The 15,000-nt window shown below is 59.1% G+C and overlaps 1 non-coding gene across 1 annotated transcript; it reads right to left on the reverse strand.

Moving 5' to 3' along the window:
• Positions 1 to 2,354: 2,354 nt before the first annotated feature.
• On the reverse strand, positions 2,355 to 2,473 carry LOC131866984 (5S ribosomal RNA). Its single transcript, XR_009365582.1, has one exon. It is a non-coding gene; the product is annotated as a 5S ribosomal RNA (ribosomal RNA).
• Between the last annotated feature and the right edge of the window lie 12,527 nt (positions 2,474 to 15,000).

The raw sequence follows: 15,000 nt of genomic DNA on the forward strand, positions 1-15,000 counted from the left end.
GGTGCGCACACCTTGGCTGGGCTGCGCACCAGGGCGGGCTCAAGATGGCACCAGCATTCCCTTTTTCTCACTATCTTTCAAAACGGAAATTTTAAAATCTCGTTTTTTTTTTGCCTTTTATGGAAATTAGTGAAGGCATCGCATCAAAGGTGCGCACCTCGCTGCCCACCTTGGTGTGCTCCGAGGTGCCCACCACGGTGCGCAACGCCGGTGCGAACCCGGGAGCGCCCCGATGTGTGCTCCAAGGTGCGGCGTGCACGAAGTCGGACCCCGGTTTGCCCCGGGTGCGCACCTCGCGTGCACCTTGGTGCGCACACCTTGGCTGGGTTGCGCGGCCTGGTGGGCACCATGGTGCGCACCAAGGAGCGCTCCGAAGTGTGCTCCAAGGTGCGGCGTGCACGAAGTCGGAGCCCGGTTTGCCCCGGGTACGCACCTCGCGTGCACCTTCGCCGGGGTGGGCACCTCGGCTGGGTTGCGCGCCCTGGTGCGCACCAAGGAGCGCTCCGAAGTGTGCTCCAAGGTGCGGCGTGCACGAAGTCGGAGCCCGGTTTGCCCCGGGTGCGCACCTTCGCCGCGGTGCGCACCATGGCGTGCACGAAGTCGGAGCCCGGTTTGCCCCGGGTGCGCACCTCGCGTGCACCTTCGGCGGGGTTGCGCGCCCTGGTGGGCACCATGGTGCGCACCAAGGAGCGCTCCGAAGTGTGCTCCAAGGTGCGGCGTGCACGAAGTCGGAGCCCGGTTTGCCCCGGGTGCGCACCTCGCGTGCACCTTCGGCGGGGTTGCGCGCCCTGGTGGGCACCATGGTGCGCACCAAGGAGCGCTCCGAAGTGTGCTCCAAGGTGCGGCGTGCACGAAGTCGGAGCCCGGTTTGCCCCGGGTGCGCACCTCGCGTGCACCTTCGCCGCGGTGGGCACCATGGCGTGCACGAAGTCGGAGCCCGGTTTGCCCCGGGTGCGCACCTCGCGTGCACCTTCGCCGGGGTGGGCACCTCGGCTGGGTTGCGCGCCCTGGTGCGCACCAAGGAGCGCTCCGAAGTGTGCTCCAAGGTGCGGCGTGCACGAAGTCGGAGCCCGGTTTGCCCCGGGTGCGCACCTCGCGTGCACCTTCGCCAGGGTGGGCACCTCGGTGCGCACACCTTCTCAATGTTTTCTTGCCTTTTCTGGAAATTGGTGAAGGCAGCGCATCAAAGGTGCGCACCTCGGTGTGCTCCGAGGTGCGAACCCGAGAGCGCTCCGAGGTGCCCACGAAGTCGAAAGTCGGGTTAATTGCATTGTTTTCCCCGGGTGCGCTCCGAGGTGCGCAACATCGGCGCGCACCAAGGAGGGCTCCGAAGTGTGCTCCAAGGTGCGCACGATGGCGTGCACCTCTGGTGCGCACGATTCGGAGCTCGGTTTGACCGGGGTGCGCACACCTTGGCTGGGTTGCGCACCTTTTGTGCGCTCCAAGGTGCGCACGAAGTCGGAGCTCGGTTTGCCCCGGGTGCGCACCTTCGCCAGGGTGCGCACCTTGATGCGCACGCCTTGGCTGGGCTGCGCACCTTGGTGGGCGCCATGGTGCGCACCTTTCGTGCGCTCCAAGGTGCGCACGAAGTCGGAGCTCGGTTTGCCCCGGGTGCGCACCTTGGTGGGCGCCATGGTGCACTCCGAGGTGCCCAAGATTGGTGCGCACCAAGGAGCGCTCCGAAGTGCGCTCCAAGGTGCGCGCGAAGTCGAAAGTTGGGTTAATTGTCCGGTTTGCCTCGGGTGCGCACCTTGCGTGCACCTTCGCCAGGGTGGGCGCCTTGGTGCGCACACCTTGGCTGGGCTGCGCACACCTTGGCACCCGCGTTTCCTTCATTTTAAATTTTTTTTTTTTACAATCTCTCAAGTGGGAAATTCTATAATCTCAACTTTTTTTGCCTTTTCAGGAAACTTTTGAATGGAGCGCATCATTGGTGCGCTCCGAAGTGTGCTCCAAAGCTCTCTCCAGCTGCGTGCACCTGCCCCGGCCGCGCACCCGGCCCCGCCCAGCTTCGCTCACCTGTCCCGGGCGTCTGGTGCGGAACCTTAGAGTAAGAAACATCACCGTGCACCTTGGCCAACGTGCGCGACTCGACCGAGCGCGCACTGGCCGAGGTGCACACCGATTTCACCTGGGTGCGCGCGCAGCACCTCGGGCGCACCGGGGTGCGCGCACAACGCCCGGGTTGCACCGTGGCCTGTGTGCTCGGGGCGCCTCGGGTGCGCGCTCGGTGTCGCCCCCGCGCGCGCGGTAGTGCGGGCAGCGCACCCCGGCCCGGCCCGGCCCCGACGAGAACGCAAACGGGCAAAAGGTTTATTCAAATAGCATTGCGACGCCCGGCGAAAAACTAAAAAAGGGTGCAACACCGGGACTTCCCGGGAGGTCACCCATCCCAGTACTACTCCGGCCCAAGCGCGCTTAACTGCGGAGTTCTGATGGGATCCGGTGCACTAACGCTGGTATGATCGCACCCGTTATGAGCTTGTCGCAGTGTGTACTTAGCAAACCGCGACCCACGTGCGAATCCACCCCGGCCACCCACCCCCGTCGAGGTGCACACCCTCCCTCGCGAAGTGCGCCCCGTTCGCCAAGTGTGAGCCCTGCCCGGGTGCGCGCACCTTGCTAGGGCGTCGGGTGTGCACCCGGCCCGGCCTACGTGCGTGCACCTGGAGGGGGCGTCGTGTGCGTGCAGTGTCCCGTCTGCAACGCGGTGCCCACACACCACCTCGGGCGCAACGACCTGCGCTCACATGTGGGCCGAGTGCACCTTGGTGCATGTTCGGGGCGCCTCGGGTGCACGCTCGATCTTGCCCCGGTGCACCAAGGCGCTCGGTTTGCCCCGGGTGCGCACTTGGTGCAAGGTGGGCACCCAAAATAGGGATCAAGCACCAAAACACAAGTTTCGGGATGCAAAATGGGACCCAAGGACCACAAATGCGTTCCAAGACCCATGATGGGTCCACGAGAACAAAAATGTGTTCCGAGACTTAATAAACAAATATTGGGTTTTAGGAGAAGAAACATGCTCTGATGCCCAAAACGAGAATCGACCCCGAAAAGGCCACAGGCCAAAAGTGGGATGCGAGACAAAAAAAAATGGGACCCGAGGACCAAAATTGGGTTCCCAGGTCGAAGACAGGGCAACCGGACAAGAAACGACCTCTAAGGCTCGAAATGAGTCCCGACGACTAAAACTTGACAAGAAGCACCCATCAGGCACCCAACTCGACACCCATGGGATGCCGACCCACCCGGGCTTCCACCTAGCACACCTTGGCACCCACCCACCCTCGCACCCAACCTCGCACCCAACTTAGCACCTTTGAACCCACATTGGCACTCACCCTGACCCTGGCACCTTGGAACCCACATTGGCACTCACCTTGACCCTGGCACCCACCTTTGCACTCACCTTGGGACCCACCCTGGCTCCCACCTCGGCACCCACCCAGACACCCACCTTGGTTCCTTGGCACCCACCTTGGATCCTTGGCACCCACCCCGACACCCACCTTGGCACGCAACTTGGCTACTTGCCACCCACCTTGGCTCCTTGACGCCCACCCCGACAACCACCCCGTGACCTACCCTGGCTAGGGTTGGTGCACACCCACCCTGGTGCCCACCTTGGCACCCACCCTATGACCCACCTTGGCACGCACCTTAGTACCCACCCCGTTACCCACCCTAGGACCCACCCCGTGACCCACCTTGGCCAGGGTGGGTGCACCCACCCTGGTGCCCACCTTGGCACCCACCCATCCTAGCACCCAGCCTGTGACCGGGCTTGGAACCCAACCTTGCACCCGCACCCGTCTTGGCCAGTGTGGGTGCGCACCCATCCTGGCACCCACGTTGTGACACACCCTTTAACCCACGCACCCTAGCACCCACGTTGGCACCCACCTTGGAACCCAACCTAGCAACTTGGCACCCACCCCGTGACCCACCTTGGCATCCACCATAGCAGTCGCCGACTTGGCACCCACCTCGGCACCCACCTTGACACTTGTGGACCCACCTTGCCACTCACCCTAGCATCGACCCATCCTAGCACCCACCCTGGCACCTTTGCACCCTAGCACTCACCCATCCTAGCACCTAACCTGTGACCCACCTTGACACTCACCCTCGCACCCACCTTGGAACCCAACCTAGCACCCACCCACCCTGACACCAACCCTAGCACCTACCCACCCTTGCACCCACCCTGTGACCCATCTTGGCACCCACCCATCCTACCACTCAACCTATCACCCACCTTCTCACCCACCTTGGCATCCACCTTAGCACCCACCCACACTGGCACCTTGGCACCCACCTCGGGCAAGGTGGGTGCACACCCACCCTGGCACCCAATTTAGAACCCACCGAGCATGTTACCCACCTTGGCACCCACATTGCAGCCCACCCTAGTACCCACCCTATGACCCACATTGGCATCCACACCCTAGCACCCAGGCACCTCGACACCCGCCTTGACACCCACCCTAGCACTGAACCTGTGACCCACCTTGGAACTCACCCTAGAACCCACCCACCCTGTGAACCACCTTGGCATCCACCTTAGCACCCACCCACCTTGGCACCCACTCTAGCACTCACCCATCCTAACACCCAACTTGTTACCCACCTTGGCACCCGCCCTCGCGTCCACCTTGAAACCCACCCTAGCACCCACCCACGCAGGAGCCCACCTTGGCACCCAACCTAACACCCACGCATCCTGGCACCCAACTTGTGACCCACCTTGGAACCCACCCTAGTACCCACCTTTGAACCCACTATATCACCAACCCACCTTGGCACCCACCCTATGACCCTCTTTGGAATCCACCCTAGCACGCACCCACCCTGGCACCCACCATGGAGCGCACCCTAGCACCCACCCACCTCGGCACGCACCTCAACACCCACCTTGGTGTGCGCACTGCGCCAACCTCTCAAAGACCCTATGTGGTGCGCTCCAAAGTGTACACCTTTGGTGCGCTCCAAGGTGCGCACCTTTGGTGCACACCGAGGTGCACACCAAAGTGTGCACCGAGGTGAGCACCAAAGTGCACTCCAGGGTGCACACCAAGGCGTGCACCTTTGGTGCGGTCAATGCAAACGAATTCGGAAGTTGGGGTCGATGTCCTAATCGCTGCTGCAGACTACACGTATGAGAATCGGACAAATAGCTTTATATAGGGGAGGTGTTGCGTTTGATGGGTCGACTCCCCTGGTTGTGTGCACTGCACCAACTTCAAAGACCCTGTCTTGTTTAAGAAGTCAAAAGTTGGGGTGGATGTCCTAATCATTGCTGCAGTCTACGCATGTATGAGAATCAGACAAATAGCTTATATAGGGGAGGTGTTGCATTCGGTGGGTTGACTCCCCTGGTTGTGCGCACTGCGCCAACCTCAAAGACCCCGCATAGCAGAAGAAGTCGGAAGTCGGATTTTGGTGAGCACCAAGGCGTGCACCTTTGGTGCGGTCAACGCAGACGAATTCAGAAGTTGGGGTGGATGTCCTAATCGTTGTTGCAGGCTACACATGTATGAGAATCAGACAAATAGCTTATATAGGGGAGGTGTTGGGTTTGATGGGTCAACTCCCTTGGTTGTGCGCATTACGCCAACCTCAAAGACCTTGTTTTCGTTAAGAAGTCAAAAGTTGGGGTCAATGTCCTAATGGCTCCTGCAGGCTACACATGTATGAGAATCGGACAAATAGCTTATATAGGGGAGGTGTTGGGTTTGATGGGTCGACTCCCCTGGTTGTGCGCATTACGTCAACCTCAAAGACCTTGTTTTCGTTAAGAAGTCAAAAGTTGGGGTCGATGTCCTAATTGCTCCTGTAGACTACACATGTATGAGAATCAGACAAATAGCTTATATAGGGGAGGTGTTGGGTTTGATGGGTTGACTCCCCTAGTTGTTCGCATTACACCAACCTCAAAGACCTTGTTTTCGTTTAGAAGCCGAAAGTTGGGGTCGATGTCCTAATTGCTCCTGCAGGCTACGCATGTATGAGAATCAGACAAATAGCTTATATAGGGGAGGTGTTGGGTTTGATGGGTCGACTCCCCTGGTTGTGCGCATTGCGCCAACCTCAAAGACCCTGCATTGCGGATGAAGTCGAAAGTCAGAGTTTGGTGTGCTACAAGGTGTGGTCGAAGGTGCTCACCTAGGTGTGCACCTTTGGAGCACAGGAAAAGTGCCCTCCAAAAGTGCGCACCTTTGGAGTGCACAAAAGTGCCCTCCAAAAGTGCGCACCTTTGGAGCGCAGAAAAGTGCCCTCCAAAAAGTGCCCTCCAAAAGTGCGCACCTTTGGAGCTCCAAAAAGTGCCCTCCAAAAGTGCGCACCTTTGGAGCGCAGAAAAGTGCCCTCCAAAAAGTGCCCTCCAAAAGTGCGCACCTTTGGAGCGCAGAAAAGTGCCCTCCAAAAGTGCGCACCTTTGGAGCGCAGAAAAGTGCCCTCCAAAAAGTGCCCTCCAAAAGTGCGCACCTTTGGAGCGCAGAAAAGTGCCCTCCAAAAAGTGCCCTCCAAAAGTGCGCACCTTTGGAGCGCAGAAAAGTGCCCTCCAAAAAGTGCCCTCCAAAAGTGCGCACCTTTGGAGCGCAGAAAAGTGCCCTCCAAAAAGTGCCCTCCAAAAGTGCGCACCTTTGGAGCGCAGAAAAGTGCCCTCCAAAAAGTGCCCTCCAAAAGTGCGCACCTTTGGAGCGCAGAAAAGTGCCCTCCAAAAGTGCGCACCTTTGGAGCGCACAAAAGTGCCCTCCAAAAGTGCGCACTTTTGGTGCGCACCAAGGCGCTGGTTCGGTCGTTGCAGGCGAGTTCGGAAGTTGGGGTCGATGTCCTGAGCGGAGGTGCAAACTACACAGGTGTCGGAATCGGACAAATAGCTTATATAGGGGAGGTGTATGCTTCGATGGGTCGACTCCCCAGGTTGAGCGCACCGCGCCAACCTCAAAGACCCTACGGTATGGATGAAGTCGGAAGTTGGGTCCGATGACCAATTCGATTAGTAGGTATGCTCATGAGGTCGGAATTTGGGTCCGATGACCTGCCATGTGCAGGAAGGCGAATGTTGACACTGTGCGTTGCAAGGTGCACACCAAGGCGCTGGTGCGGTCTTTTTAGTCGAGTTCGGAAGTTGGGGTCGATGTCCTGATCGGAGGTGCAAGCTACACAGGTGTGGGAATCGGACAAATAGCTTATATAGGGGAGGTGTATGCTTCGTTGGGTCGACTCCCCGGGTTGAGCGCACCGCGCCAACCTCAAAGACCCTACGGTATGGATGAAGTCGGAAGTTGGGTCCGATGACCGATTCGATATGTAGGCATACTCGCGAGGTCGGAATTTGGGTCCGATGACCTGCCACGTGCAGGAAGGCGAATGTTGGCACTGTGCGTTGCAAGGTGCGCACCAAGGCGCTGGTTCGGTCGTTGGAGGCGAGTTCGGAAGTTGGGGTCGATGTCTTGATCGGAGGTGCAAACTACACAGGTGTGGGAATCGGACAAATAGCTTATATAGGGGAGGTGTATGCTTCGTTGGGTCGACTCCCCGGGTTGAGCGCACCGCGCCAACCTCAAAGACCCTACGGTATGGATGAAGTCGGAAGTTGGGTCCGATGACCGATTCGATATGTAGGCATACTCGCGAGGTCGGAATTTGGGTCCGATGACCTGCCATGTGCAGGAAGGCGAATGTTGGGACTGTGCGTCGCAAGGTGCGCACCAAGGCGCTGGTGCCGTCGTTGCAGTCGAGTTCGGAAGTTGGGGTCGATGTCCTGGTCAGAGGTGCAAACTACACAGGTGTGGGAATCGGACAAATAGCTTATATAGGGGAGGTGTATGCTTCGATGGGTCGACTCCCTGGGTTGAGCGCACCGCGCCAACCTCAAAGACCCTACAGTATGGATGAAGTCGGAAGTTGGGTCCGATGACCGATTCGATACGTAGGCATATTGGCGAGGTCTGAATTTGTGTCCGATGACCTGCCATGCGCAGGAAGGCGGAATTTGGGTCCGATGACCGAGTTGATGGCGTGCCATGCGCAGAAAGGCGGAATTTGGGTCCGATGACCGAGTTGATGTTGATGGCCCGCCATGCACAGGAAGGCGGAATTTGGGTCCGATGACCGATTTGAAGGCGTGCCATACGCAAAAAGGCGGAGTTTGGGTCCGATGACCGAGTTGATATTGATGGCCCGCCATGCGCAGGAAGGCGGAATTTGGGTCCGATGACCTGACATACGCATGGAGTCCGACTCGGGGGCCGATGTTCGATTCGATGACTTGCATTGTGGGTAAAGTCGGAAGTTGTGGTCTTTGACCCGATTCGATGACCAGACTTCGGCTGCTTGAGAATCGGACAAATAACTTATATAGGGGAGGTAGTGTTCTCGAGCATCCTCCCCCCGTGCCCGTTTATGTCGATTGATGCTGGTGCTCGACTGGTTGGAGCGCTCGGATGCAAAAATCTTGCACCAGGATTTATCGATTGTGATGGACACGGCAAGTCTCCTGATTGCTATGCAGGAGCTCATCGTGAATCTCTATGCGGCCTTGGTATGGACTCGACCTGCGGAATGGTTCGGCAATGGTAGTCGCTCCAACACGTCCTTGCAATGGCCACAGAGGTGATTCGACTAGAGCTCCAGTCTAGCTTTTGGGTTGCTTGGCGGACTGGTATAGCCGCGATCGAGTTCCGGCCATGAACGTTTTAGATAGCTCTTGGGCTTTCTGGGACGGAAGTCGGAAGTTTGGGCTGTTGTCCGATTTGATGACCATTCTTCGGATGTGTGAGAATCGGACAAATAACTTATATAGGGGACTGTGTTGTCTCACGCAGCCCCCTCCGTGCCCCTCTATCTCGACCGATGTTGGTGCTTGAAAGGGTTGGGATCGCTCGGATTTATAAACGTGCACCACCATTTGTCGAGTGTGAGGGACGCGGCAGGTCTCCTAAATGCTATGCGGGCGCTCTCTGAGAATCTCTATCCGGCCTCGACACAGACTAGTCTTGCTGAATGGTTTGGCACTGGTAGTCGATCCAACACGTCGTTGTTGTGGCCGCCTAGGCGATTCGATTCGAGCCCCCGTCTAGCTTTTGGGTTGCTTGGCGGATTTTGCCCTATCCGCAAGTGAGCTCGGTCCCTAAACGTTCGAGAAACCCGATTGCTATGCGCCGACTCTCTTTCTTGCGAGCCTCCATCTAGCTTTTGGGTCTCTACGGAACGGAAGTCGGAATCTGGGACCGTTGTTTGATTCGACGAGGCAGACTACGGTTGTGCGAGAATCGGACAAATAACTTATATAGGGGAGGTGTTGACTGGAGCATTCTCCCCCGTGCCCCTCTAACTCGACCAATGCTGGCGCTCGAACGGTGGTAGCGCTCGGATTTTCATTGAGCGCCAGCATTGGTCGATTTAGAGGGGCATGCGAGATTCCCGAATGCTATGCGAGGGCTCTAACGGAAATGTCTATTGGTTTCGGTATGGATGCAATTGCGAGTGGTTCGGCAAAGGTAGTCGTTCCGATGCGTCCATGTCGTGGCCAAATCGATAATTCGATTTGAGCCCTCGTATAGCATTTGGGTCTCTCGATGTGATTCCGCATTCCAGTCCCTTTGGGCACTGCTTGAGCCGCATCCCAGGGGGTTCCCTTCCCAATAATCTGCCTCGCAACCCGATTGCTATGCGGTGAGGCTCCTCGGCCGCCTCGGAACTATCTGTGTATCAGACGCATCGCGGGATAAGGGGTTGGCAACGGTAGTCGCCCCAAGCGCGTCCGATGCTTGGACCATTCCGAGGCGGCCCTGAAGCCTCTTCCGTCTAGCCGTTGGGTCCTTCTCGCCGCATCCCTCGCCTCGCACCCCGATTGCTATGCGGTGAGGCTCCTCGGCCGCCTCGGAACTATCTGTGTATCGGACGCGTCGCGGGATAAGGGGTTGTCACTGGTAGTCGCCCCAAGCGCGTCCGATGCTTGGACCATTCCGAGGCGGCCCTGAAGCCTCTTCCGTCTAGCCGTTGGGTCCTTCTCGCCGCATCCCTCGCCTCGCACCCCGATTGCTATGCGGTGAGGCTCCTCGGCCGCCTCGGAACTATCTGTGTATCGGACGCGTCGCGGGATAAGGGGTTGTCATTGGTAGTCGCCCCAAGCGCGTCCGATGCTTGGACCATTCCGAGGCGGCCCTGAAGCCTCTTCCGTCTAGCCGTTGGGTCCTTCTCGCCGCATCCCTCGCCTCGCACCCCGATTGCTATGCGGTGAGGCTCCTCGGCCGCCTTGGAACTATCTGTGTATCGGACGCGTCGCGGGATAAGGGGTTGTCACTGGTAGTCGCCCCAAGCGCGTCCGATGCTTAGACCATTCCGAGGCGGACCCGAAGCCTCTTCCGTCTAGCCGTTGGGTCCTTCTCGCCGCATCCTTCGCCTCGCACCCCGATTGCTATGCGGTGAGGCTCCTCGGCCGCCTCGGAACTATCTGTGTATCGGACGCGTCGCGGGATAAGGGGTTGTCACTGGTAGTCGCCCCAAGCGCGTCCGATGCTTGGACCATTCCGAGGCGGACCCGAAGCCTCTTCCGTCTAGCCGTTGGGTCCTTCTCGCCGCATCCCTCGCCTCGCACCCCGATTGCTATGCGGTGAGGCTCCTCGGCCGCCTTGGAACTATCTGTGTATCGGACGCGTCGCGGGATAAGGGGTTGTCACTGGTAGTCGCCCCAAGCGCGTCCGATGCTTGGACCATTCCGAGGCGGACCCGAAGCCTCTTCCGTCTAGCCGTTGGGTCCTTCTCGCCGCATCCCTCGCCTCGCACCCCGATTGCTATGCGGTGAGGCTCCTCGGCCGCCTTGGAACTATCTGTGTATCGGACGCGTCGCGGGATAAGGGGTTGTCACTGGTAGTCGCCCCAAGCGCGTCCGATGCTTGGACCATTCCGAGGCGGACCCGAAGCCTCTTCCGTCTAGCCGTTGGGTCCTTCTCGCCGCATCCCTCGCCTCGCACCCCGATTGCTATGCGGTGAGGCTCCTCGGCCGCCTTGGAACTATCTGTGTATCGGACGCGTCGCGGGATAAGGGGTTGTCACTGGTAGTCGCCCCAAGCGCGTCCGATGCTTGGACCATTCCGAGGCGGCCCCGAAGCCTCTTCCGTGTAGCCGTTGGGTCCTTCTCGCCGCATCCCTCGCCTCGCACCCCGATTGCTATGCGGTGAGGCTCCTCGGCCGCCTTGGAACTATCTGTGTATCGGACGCGTCGCGGGATAAGGGGTTGTCACTGGTAGTCGCCCCAAGCGCGTCCGATGCTTGGACCATTCCGAGGCGGCCCCGAAGCCTCTTCCGTGTAGCCGTTGGGTCCTTCTCGCCGCATCCCTCGCCTCGCACCCCGATTGCTATGCGGTGAGGCTCCTCGGCCGCCTTGGAACTATCTGTGTATCGGACGCGTCGCGGGATAAGGGGTTGTCACTGGTAGTCGCCCCAAGCGCGTCCGATGCTTGGACCATTCCGAGGCGGACCTGAAGCCTCTTCCCTCTAGCCGTTGGGGCTTTCTCGCCGCATCCCTCGCCTCGCACCCTGATTGCTATGCTGTGAGGCTCCTCGGCCGCCTTGGAACTATCTGTGTATCGGACGCATCGCGGGATAAGGGGTTGGCAGTGGTAGTCGCCCCAAGCGCATCCGATGCTTGGACCATTCCGAGGCGGCCCTGCAGCCTCTTCCGTCTAGCCGTTGGGGCCATCTCGCCGCATCCCCCACCTCGCACCACGATTGCTATGCGGTGAGGCTCCTTGGCCGCCTCGGAACTATCTGTGTATCGGACGCATCGCGGGATAAGGGGTTGTCACTGGTAGTCGCCCCAAGCGCGTCCGATGCTTGGACTATTCCGAGGCGGCCCTGCAGCCTCTTCCGTCTAGCCGTTGGGGCCATCTCGCTGCATCCCCCACCTCCTCGGCCGCCTCGGAACTATCTGTGTATCGGACGCATCGCGGGATAAGGGGTTGGCAGTGGTAGTCGCCCCAAGCGCGTCCGATGCTTGGACTATTCCGAGGCAGCCCTGCAGCCTCTTCCGTCTAGCCTTTGGGGCCATCTCGCCGCATCCCTCGCCTCGCACCCCGATTGCTATGCGGTGAGGCTCCTCGGCCGCCTGGGAACTATCTTCGTATCGAACGCATCGCGGGATAAGGGGTTGTCACTGGTAGTCGCCCCAAGCGCGTCCGATGCTTGGACTATTCCGAGGCGGCCCTGTGGCCTCTTCCGTCTAGCCGTTGGGGCCATCTCGCCGCATCCCCCACCTCGCACCCCGATTGCTATGCGGTGAGGCTCTTCGGCCGCCTTGGAACTATCTTCGTATCGGACGCATTGCGGGATAAGGGGTTGTCACTGGTAGTGGCCCCAAGCGCGTCCGATGCTTGGACTATTCCGAGGCGGCCCTGCAGCCTCTTCCGTCTAGCCGTTGGGGCCATCTCGCCGCATCCCCCACCTCGCACCCCGATTGCTATGCGGTGAGGCTCCTCGGCCGCCTTGGAACTATCTTCGTATCGGACGCATCGCGGGATAAGGGGTTGTCACTGGTAGTCGCCCCAAGCGCGTCCGATGCTTGGACTATTCCGACGCGGCCCTGTGGCCTCTTCCGTCTAGCCGTTGGGGCCATCTCGCCGCATCCCCCACCTCGCACCCCGATTGCTATGCGGTGAGGCTCCTCGGCCGCCTTGGAACCATCTTCGTATCGGACGCATCGCGGGATAGGGGGCTGTCACTGGTAGTCGCCCCAAGCGTGTCCGATGCTTGGACCATTCCTAGGCGGCCCTGAAGCCTCTTCCGTCTAGCCGTTGGGGCCTTCCCGCCCCATCCCTCGCCTCGCACCCCCGATTGCTATGCGGTGAGGCTCCTCGGCCGCCTTGGAACCATCTGTGTATCGGACGCATCGCGGGATAAGGGGTTGGCACTGGCAGTCGCCCCAAGCGCGTCCGATGCTTGGACCATTCCGAGGTGGCCCTGAAGCCTCTTCCGTCTAGCCGTTGGGGCCTTCCCGCCCCATCCCTCGCCTCGCACCCCGATTGATATGCGGTGAGGCTCCTCGGCCGCCTTGGAACTATCTGTGTATCGGACGCATCGCGGGATAAGGGGTTGGCACTGGTAGTCGTCCCAATCGCATCCGATGCTTGGACCATTCCGAGGCGGCCCTGCAGCCTCTTCCGTTTAGCCGTCGGGGCCTTCCCGCCGCATCCCTCGCCTCGCATCCCGATTCCTATGCGGTGAGTCTTCTCGGCCGCCGCGGAACTATACCTGTTATTGCTACTGCATCCTTCGGCTGGTAACCTCCTCTGCCGCCTTGGAACGTTCTCTTTGTCGGACGCGTCGCGGGATAAGGGGTTGGCACTGGTAGTCGCCCCAAGCGCGCCCGATGCATAGACCGCTCCGAGTCGACCTTGCTTTCAGCCTCTCACATGCATAGACCTCTCTGAGTCGACCCTGCAGCCTCTCACGTTTAGCCTTTGGAATCTCGCCTCACAACATGATTGCTATCCTTGATGCATCCCTTGCCTCGAGCCCTGATTGCTTTCTTGGCTGCATCCCTCCTCTCCTCACAGCCCGGTTGTCATCACTGCTTCATCCGTCGCTTCATGCATTCTGGCTGCTGGGCCCTTCCCACCGCACACCTCGATTGCTATCTCTTCTGCATCACACACCCCGATTGCTATCTCTGCTACATCCCTCGGCTCTCACTTCTGCATCCTTCGCCTCACACCTCGATTGCTATCAATGCTGCATCCGTAACCTCACACCCCGATTGCTATGCGGGGAGGCTCCTTGGCCGCCTTGGAAATTTCTGTGTGTCGGACGCACCGCGGGATAAGGGGTTGGCACTGGTAGTCGCCCCAAGTGCGCCCGATTCTTAGACCGCTTCGAGGTGACCTCGTAGCCTCTTTCGTCCAGGCTTCCTGCCTTCAACGCCCTTTTTACACCTCGATTGCTATGCGCGGGCTCGTTGGCGTCTATCACCTCTCTGCGAAGAGTGGCACGATGATTGTTGGGGTAAATCGTAGCAGTCCGATCTCTGGCCTTGGGCCATTGTGAGGGCTGATCGATTTCCTGTGCGCATCTCGTGTTCGCCCAGTAACAGACTCGACGACTTGTAATCGGTCTTGTTCCCGATTGTTCCTGGAGGTAGTCTTCGGAACTCTTGGATTTGACCTGTCACTCGAACTGTCCTCTTCCGAGGATGCTTGTGTGTGTGTGCTTGTGCCATTTCCTTGGCGGTATTAACGAGATATTAAAGAGCGGAGTGAGCGCCTCGCCCAGCTATGTTTGGGGCTCTCACTCCCTTACCCGGTGTGCGACCGCTTTGCACGTAGGTTGCGGAGCATCGCGACTCTTTCGATGTTTGGCGGTTGTCTTCCGGTGATGCGTTGGTCCCGAAGTGCACGTTACTAGCATTTCTGCCATTGTTCTCGATCTTTGGCACGTTCCTTCGTTGCAATTGGATATATATCTCCGTTTATACGCGCAGGCTTCTCCCGCCTATTCAGCGCTGTCCCACTCTCAGCACTCTCGTGGTCTCCTTGGCTTCTCTCTCCCGTGAGCGAGCTCTCTTCTCGAGTCTTTTCCATGTCCCATGGAGGTTGCCTTGCGAAATTCGGGCACACAAACGTGACCGGATAAGAGCGGAATTGCCTATGAGGAGAAGCTCACCTTAGGGAGCAGCAATGCCGAGTGTTTCGACAGAGGGTAGAGGGGGCGTTGTTTGGGCGGTTGCACAAAAGAGTGCTACGTTTGCACTGAAGGTTGCTTCTTCGTCTCCGACGAACTCTTCGAGGCAAAAAAGCTTGTTTACGGGGTCGAGGTGGGACTGTTCGTGCGAGTTGCGCCACCAAAAGTGCGTAGGGGGCATATACCTGGGAAATGGATGTCTCTGAGTGGCCTTACTCGGTCGCGTGCACGGTGCATTCTCTAACGGCAGGACTGTCGCGAGCATGTGCGGTTCGGATGTTTTCGGGTAAAGGGTTCCGTACGGGATGTTCTTCC

This window comes from Cryptomeria japonica, unplaced genomic scaffold (assembly GCF_030272615.1).
Source record: "Cryptomeria japonica unplaced genomic scaffold, Sugi_1.0 HiC_scaffold_161, whole genome shotgun sequence".
Taxonomy (NCBI): Eukaryota; Viridiplantae; Streptophyta; class Pinopsida; order Cupressales; family Cupressaceae; genus Cryptomeria; species Cryptomeria japonica.